Source organism: Apis dorsata, unplaced genomic scaffold (genome assembly GCF_000469605.1).
Source record: "Apis dorsata unplaced genomic scaffold, Apis dorsata 1.3 scaffold_779, whole genome shotgun sequence".
In the NCBI taxonomy this organism is placed as follows: Eukaryota; Metazoa; Arthropoda; class Insecta; order Hymenoptera; family Apidae; genus Apis; species Apis dorsata.
The window spans coordinates 57281-65556 of record NW_006263926.1 but is presented as its reverse complement, the minus strand read 5'-3'; the positions used below and the strand labels follow the sequence as shown (position 1 = coordinate 65556).

Sequence of the window (8276 nt, the reverse complement as noted above, 5' to 3'; positions counted from 1 at the left end):
TTTTTTTTTTTTTTTTTTGGATGGCGACCAATTACGTGGGCAAAGAGAGAGAAAGAGAGAGAGAGAGTTGTTTCTTTTTGTACCCTCTCCCCTCCTCGACGCCTCCTCGAACGATCGACAATGAGGTTAGGTTGCGTCTGATGGTCCCCGGGGAGGCGCATAATGTTATTTATGTCGTCTGCGTGGGGCCGAGGTTCCATGTAATTTCGTTTCGCTTCGAGTGTTTAGTCGAGTTAGTCGAAAGTTGATTAGGCGTTCGAACTTGGAGGCCGAGGCCGAGAAGTGGACGAGACATCGAGGAGGATTACGTTCGAACGTAGTTTGCTCTATCGAATTAATCCTCGATCGTGATCGACTTCTTTTTTTCCTCCCTCTCTCTCTCTCTCTCTTTGCGATAATAATCGAAACTTGCACAAATCGATCGTTTCGTCGATGTATGTATATATCGACTGGGGAAGGCAGAATCACGGTTTCGAGTTTTTCAGAAACACGCCTCTGGACGCGTAATTGGAACGTTTAATGAGCGGGTAAAAAGAACGGTGAAGTAACGGCATAATTAAGAGAATTCTAACCGTGAAAGGTAATTGGTTACGCGAGCTACATTTTAATGAACGCGGCTAATCAAGATGGCGAAGTTTCGCGAAACGGACTTCAAACGAAACAAACTTACCGAGAACTCGAACTTTTCGAAATTTCATTCTAATTCAATCATCCGCCATCGAAAGGGAGAAAAATTAAAAATTTAAAGTTTAAAAAAAAGAAAAAAAGAAAAAAGAAATAGAAATAAAACTTTTGTAAAAACTTGCAAAATTCAAACTTTCGAGAATAAATTTCTTGATTTTAAGTTGGCCAAAAAAGAAGAAAAAAGGAACGAAGGAGAGACGATTTCGTGGGAAGGATTTCGCAACGATTTTCAACGATGACCAATTGTAGTTGGGGAAACTGGGACAAGGGAAAAAACGCGAAAGGGAAGACGTAGAAAGAGCAACGATCGAATGGGTGAGTCATTTGTGTCGACCAACACGGGGGCGACCTGTTCGAGGGCAAATCGATGGCCCCGCCATTGTAAAACTCCGGATGAGATTACGCCCGCTGGATTAGAGTGTGAAATCGATGAATCGATCACCTCCTCTCCTCCCTCTGAATATTTTCACAGCTTTTCTTTGCTAAGAGCGCCTCAACAACGCTCGCCTTTCGTATCAATCGACTCATCTTTCCTAAACGTTGCTCGATGGGCGCGCTCACTTTCCAACAACATCGTAAACTTTCTCTCCCCCTTAATAATTATTTGTCAGATTATTTTGTCACGACTTTCCCCTCTCCCTCTCCGTATCCAATTCCAATTTCACTTAACGACAAAAGAACAACGAAAGAGAATCCTCTCTGAACTATGTACAAATCCTGTGAAAAATTCGAGAAAACGGAGAAAAACCGAGCCAGTTTCCGGATTTCACGGAAAGGATTGGTTCTTTTTTTTTCGATATCGGGATGGAGAATTCCACCAATTCTCGATCGGAATCTTTCGAAAACAACAAAAGCGGAGCGCTGTTAAATGGCGACACTGAGCAACGTCTGACAATTATTATCGAGCGTGCGTGACGAGAAACGAGTGGAGGAGGAGAGTACAAAGGGAGGGATCCGTGTTTCAAAGGAATCTCGCGAATTCAATTTCCCATTTTCCGTGGCGACACGGAACGACAATGAAATTTCTACTCGGAGAGATTTCTTCCCCTCCCAATTTTCTATGCATTTTCTGGAAAACTTGCGTGTGCGTGCAAGCGGCAGAAAGAGGTTTGAGGCTCTGCAACTGGGTCGTAGCCTGTCCTGACCCAGATGAATGTCGCGTGACGTCAGCCTCCTTGATCTTCTCTTCCTTGAGCTTCGTCAAGGTGTCGATTAGCATCCTCCAACCCTTCCACGAGCGTTTTCCTGGCCTGAAAATCTGTTGGCTAGTCGGATAGCGGTGATAGTCATAGGTGGTACGCTTTATTGAAGAGGATGCGCTATGATGCACGTGTGTGTCTTGAAGAATACGTGGAGAGATACGTGGGGAGATGAAAGAAAAGAGAGGTTTGCGCCTGCGGGTAACCCGGCTTACGATTCTTCCCTGTCCCCTGTTTTTAAAGCACGACAGCTCGCTTCTTTGTCAGCGTTGTTTGCGTGCCTTTTTCAGGGACCACCGCCAAGCCATTTCATGGCAAGGTTATTGTAAGAGCATGCACGAAATAGGGATGACAAATATTTGAGCCGGGTGGGTTGGGGTGTCGTGTTTCGTCGATCGAAATTTCTTCTTTTTTTGAATTCCTCTTTTCTCTCAAAAAGAAAAGAAAGAAAGAAAGTTGGTTGGGAATGTATTTTTAAAGTGGATATTCTAAAATGGAGGGGGTGGTACTTTCGGCGTCTATTTTCGAGAATATATTCTTTCCGAGTAACGCGGCCTAGATAGAGAACTCGAGTAACCTAAATTGGTCCTCGAGCGACGGGAAATTCTTATTCCTCCTCGAGACTCTAACTCTCCCCTATTTTAAGTCTTAAAATGATTAAATAAATAAGATTCTTCTCGGGGATTGCGCAAAGCTTGGCCTAAATCCTTTAAAAATAGGCCGTCGAGCGATCCGTCGAATTCAATTTCCAACTTGGCGAGCCACGTGCAAAGGGGTTGTGGGTGTTTTTCAATTAGAGGCGCAGAGGGAAACGTCGTTAAACGAGTCGAAAAAAGCTTTCCACCCGATGCGACGGTCGAAAAAGACGCAATTTCGCGAAATCCACGCAATATCCGTGTACTTACACACACGCAAGCGAGGCAACAGCTGAGAATAACACCCTTTAAACCACGCTCCACTGGAACATTTAAGAATCGCGAGATTTATGCTATCTTGCTCGATGATAAATAACAATAAACAATAATACATCGACGATATTATAATTCGAAACTAATGAAATCGATCCTCGAAGTTCGCAAACTTTCCAAATCAAGTTTCAGTTAACTTTCGTTTTAAATCGAATCGCCGCGGTTAACTGCGAGTTTCAATTACATTTACACGTTTAGATTGAGAAGAGTAGGGGGCAGATGATCCCATTCGACGATACGATTCACGGGCTCTGGTACACGCATTCGGGCCGAATCGATAATAAGCCACCCCCTTAACTCGCCGCGGATTATACGTACACTCCGTGGAAACGGTATTAAATGCCTGGGGCGTATCGTGGCGGAGATTTGTTATCGCTCTGTAATGAGATGGCAATGGATATCGTAATTCAGAAATTTTTGAGAATTTTTGAGAAATTTTTGAGAGACGATGGAATTCTCGTTGAAGAAGAGTTCTCAAGATTTTGTGTCTTCTGAAAAATATCCGGGATCCGTTGAAAGGGAAAACGTTCCTTCCAGCGATTCCTCTTTAAACCGGGATGAAATAGATTGTTAAAAATGTTTGAACGCGACAACAAAGGAAAATAAATTTTCCGCCACTTTTATAAAAATGGAAATAGGTAAAAAAGTCAACCAACAACAGGAAACGTGATTCTTCGAGTCAACAAACAAGTGTCGAATCCTCTACATTCCAACCCATTTCTATCAGGTTACCAGAAATTATTTCTCTCGTGTCTACCCTAGGCAAAAATAATAAACTCTCCCCCTGCCTTTCCTTCCCTCTCGAATAAACTCGTAATGGGTCGAGTGGGGACTCGTGCGGATATTTGGCATGATCTCGAGTGCGTGCAAGTGGCGATAGTGGCTCGAGTGATCGCCCTAGCCGTCGTGCACACCCGTCAAGTGGCCAAGGTTTGTGGATATATTCGTTTGATCGAGTAGTTGTAGGGAAAACACTCTTTGCTCTTTCTTTTTTTTTCCCCCTTTATTTCTCTCGTGGAGAATCTCTCGATCGATTGGAATAACTTTATCGATCGATACTCCTCGATTTGCTCGATTTCTTCCACACCCCCGTCTTTTCTCCGAATTTCCAACGCGATTTTATCGATCGTATTGTGAATGGAATTTTTCCTTCGAGAAGATTCGCTCGATTCTCTGATTCGTTCAAGATGAAGGTACAATGAAAGAAGATATCGAGCTTGGTATGGAAAATATTTCTGATACAAAATTTAATTATTCTAATTTATAGAAATTGCATAAATACGTATTTTATTACATCGTTTTAATTATGATATAAAAGTTGTGTGTTTCTAGAGTTAATATACGCGTTTGGTTTTGTTTTAAACGTTAAGCGAATCGGTTGATCGGATTGTACTGTGGATTGCTTTAACTCGGCGCCGTCTCCAAGCTGATTGTAAATCTTGGAGGCTTACGGTGCTTCTTACATTCTATCGACGCATCGTACACTACCAGCCAAAAACGTGTCCATCGTTTATTCTCCTCTCCTCTTCCCATAATTCCCTCTTTCCAATTTCAATTCGAAGTTACCTGGATACCAACGACCCAGTAACTCATTTCCAAACTAAACCAACTTCCCCAATTATCTTTAAACGTTATGCATTTAAACAAAAAACTTTTGATCGACTTCTCGTGCGACAGGAGAAACCCATTCGTTGCAACGTGATTTTTCGTGAACCGGTCACGATAAATACGTACGAAACGTCGTTCTAATTCCACATCTCTTCGAAGCTCGATCAATCGCGTTATCCAATTACGACGAGCACGTCACTCGCGTGGAAATTTTCGCCAAGTCGATGGAGGATGTATATCTTGCAGAAAAATAATCGAGGAGAAATATTGGAACGAGATCCCGTTGGGTTTGCAAACCTTGAAATCTTCTCCTCGAGGAGAAACTTTATCCCGTGTGTTATTCCCAGTATTTTCGAAAACTTGGACGACATTGCCTCGTTTATACGAACAGAAAGAACGGAAAGAGAGAGATTTAATTAACGAACTGCGATAATTAGAGCGGTGTACGATAACCGAACAAAAGGATGCGTGCATCGATGGATTTCGAGTTCAAGGTAAAACGAGGGCTTTCTTCTACCTCGAGGATTATTTACAATATTGGGGAATATTGGTAAAATCTCGCAGTGAATTATTTTTTTCGTCAACTAAAAGAATAACAACGCACTGGAATCTTTTCTTTTTTAAGATTCGTTCGAAAGTTGATCGTTCACTTTTAGAAGTTTTATATTCCTGTTCATGGACACGTTTCGTGAGCCATAAATAAACTGACACATTTGATTTGATCGAACTGGGGACATTTTGTATTTGTTTTTAGCATAGAGAAATAAAAAGGAAACTTAGAAAAGGATATCTTTTATAAATGTTTCTTTTACATCTCGAAAAAAAACTAGGAAGAAACCGACACCAAAAATGAATAAAAATTTCAGAAGAACGTAAATGGAATCTTGTTGAAGATTGTTGAAAAATTTTCCTCATTGGGAACCATGGTTCGATTAAAATAATCATCGAACATTCACGATCAAATTTCGCGAGAAGATCGTTTCGATCGGCCGATCCCAAGGGTGGAATCGAGCGACGTCCACCGAATTTTCACGCGCAAATCCCCCTCCTCCTCCAGATTGACCTTTGCAGCGACTCGACTCGCAAGTGTACTCCGCTTCGAGTTTGCGGTCTATCGATTGGTTGGCACGGATACACGATTATCCGCTAATCGGGAATTAATTAGATTCACACTCCCCCTGCATAATATCTCCACGTCTATACGTTCGACTAAGGAGTGGAGGAATCATTGATTTTTTTTTTCTACGTACGTTGGAATGGTTTTAAGAAAAGGTATGCGCCCTCATCTTGGTGAATACGATTCGGTCAATGTCGTAAGAGGAAAGAAAAACAAGGATAGAGCGATTGGAAACGAAATTAAAACGTTGGAGGGGGAAGAGGAGAAAGAGTAGCAGCCGTGAGGTGAAAAAGAGGGTAAGGATGAATCAGCGCTGTGATCAGCACGATCGTCCCACACCGGTTTGGAAAAGGGCAATTTAGTTCGGTTTCGTGTCAAGAATTTCATTTCGATCCGCTTGCTTCCTTCTTAATCGGTCGATTAACGCCGCTCATTATTTGATCTTCTTCCTCCTTGCAGAACGAATGAAAGAGGAAGAAAGGTAACGAATAGGCGAAACGAGAGGGAGAAAGAAAAGGTGTTTCGAAAGCTGAAAAAGCTGAAGGAAGAGAAGAAGGTGGGTCTCCAAGGAGAAAACTTTCGATCAACTTGATGGACCGATTAGAGAGAAAAGAACTAGTCGTTCGCATAATCGAACTTGCATCAATCCTCGCTTCGTTCCTTCCTTCGCAATATATATAAATCCCTGTCGAATTCTTGAAGTAAAAATCCAGTCCACTTTAAACACTTGGAGAATGATCTTTGACACGGAAAAACGCTAGGCGTTTAATTGAAGCGAAAAAAAAAAAAAACGATTGGCAATGAAGATTGTAACTTTCAATTTCGATATCTATGGTCTCGACTCGATTATAAAAAAAGAATCACGATGGATGAAGAAACAAGAATCATGGAAATCTCATAGATTCCTTTTCGAAGAGATTGGAGAGAAGAAAGAGCTCGCGACGTTTTCAATCATTTGTCGTTTCGCAGAGTGGTTTATTTCAATGTATACGTTTAATGTCTTCTTAGTATGAAGCGATTCTTGCTTACAGCACGAGCAACAGTTTAGCCGCTTTTCATTGAGACGATCGTGATAATGGACGGCTCAGGTTGATTCCGTATTCAACGGGTTCCATGTGTCCCCCGGCATGAACACGTGTCTTTCGTTCATTATGCCGGCAGAACGTTTAAATTAGAGGCGATAGTATTTGCATACGTATCGCGAGAAAAATTTTAAACTAGTTATCGTTAAAAATTGAACAACGAGTACGGCTTTAAGGAGAGGGGAAACAGTTAAAAGTTGTTCCCCTTTCATTTGGAAACAACTATAAAACGGAATTGTGTGCGAGAATTATACCACTGGCTTATGAAATTTAACAACTTTAAGTTCATACGCTGTTATTATGGACTTTAGGTTTATTGATTTCTCTTATAGTTTATGTGCTTTGGACGTGCGGGTGGGGTAAACCGGTGATAAACAGGAGGATTTTTTTCCCTCCCTCCTGGAATACAACAAGGTAAGAAAATTTTTATGAAAAATGGGACTCGAAATTTCGCGCGGCAATCGAAAACTGATGAGCAAATAGAAAGGCGAGCAAATTGATTCTATTGATTAATCTGAATGTTTGCTCGATAAATTTTTACGCGAATATCGCCCTGTTGCGTTACTCTTTTCACGATATCGTCCGATTCGTATCGCGGCGAAATTGATTAATCGTAAAGTTTGCGGCGCAAATATTTACGATTTCAATTTGGAAAAAATTTGGGGGAGGAGAAAAAAAGAGAAAAGGAAAGAAAAAATATCGAAACGATAAATATCTCGCGTACAATAACTCGACGACACCGAGATCTCGATGAATCAAATTGACGAGTCGATACGCTTCGATATGAGAACAAATTGTTAAATCGAAAGAATCCAATCCAAGATTCGAAATGATTCGATCGAGGTGAGAATAAATTCGAAGTTCGGATCAACAATCTTCTAAAGATCTTCTTTTAATCATTTTTCGTTTCCGAATTTCGAAACTTCGAATTTTCCATTTTACGTCTCTCGAAACTTATTCGCGGAGAATTTTCATCTTGGAAAATTCATAACGCACTTAACTTACCAAGTATCGTATCAAACGCATCTCGAGTCGTAACCAAAACCGACGAGGATCCACGGAGGATGAATTTAAGAGGGACGGATCTCGAACACGCTCTATACACTGACAGTTAACCGATATTGCGATCCCTCGTGATATTTCGCCAGGAAACATTTCGAGGGAACATTTGGCACCGTTACGAATACGCGAAAATCGTGATATTATTCGTCGTTTAAATCCGAATGCTTAAACGGTCGATAAAACGCGCGTACACTCGTGTCCATAAATCAGCACGTATCCCGTGCTGCTCTCAACCTATTACTACGCTGTTATGCACCATATTTGGACACCGTGAAAAGTGATTAAGCGTAAATTTTAAAAACGAACGTGTATACGTTTTTACTTTTTTTTTTTTTTTTAAACGTACATTTTGATATTCGAAGAGGCCCAGTTAAGAGCCAAGTTCAATTTGTGGCTCGCAATAGAGGTGTAACGTTTATTATATTGATAAATTTATAATAAATATAAATTTTTGAAAGATATAATTTAATAAATTGTTATTATTTTGCTTCGAAAAATACAATTTGTGATTATTCGCGATGTTTGTTCGATTTAAAACGATTTATGGACGAGATTT

The 8276-nt window shown here is 40.9% G+C and overlaps 1 protein-coding gene and 1 long non-coding RNA gene across 7 annotated transcripts in view; one reads left to right on the top strand and one right to left on the bottom strand.

The window, feature by feature from the left end:
• The window catches only part of LOC102679428 (synapse-associated protein 1), a 63191-nt gene that overhangs the window by 26014 nt on the left and 28901 nt on the right, over positions 1 to 8276 (bottom strand). The gene's annotated exons all lie outside the window — the stretch shown is intronic.
• The window catches only part of LOC102679344, an 18190-nt gene continuing 15743 nt past the window's right edge, over positions 5830 to 8276 (top strand). The window contains exon 1 of the long non-coding RNA XR_422698.2: positions 5830 to 5846. This is a non-coding gene — a long non-coding RNA (uncharacterized LOC102679344). The remainder of the gene's footprint in view (positions 5847 to 8276) is intronic.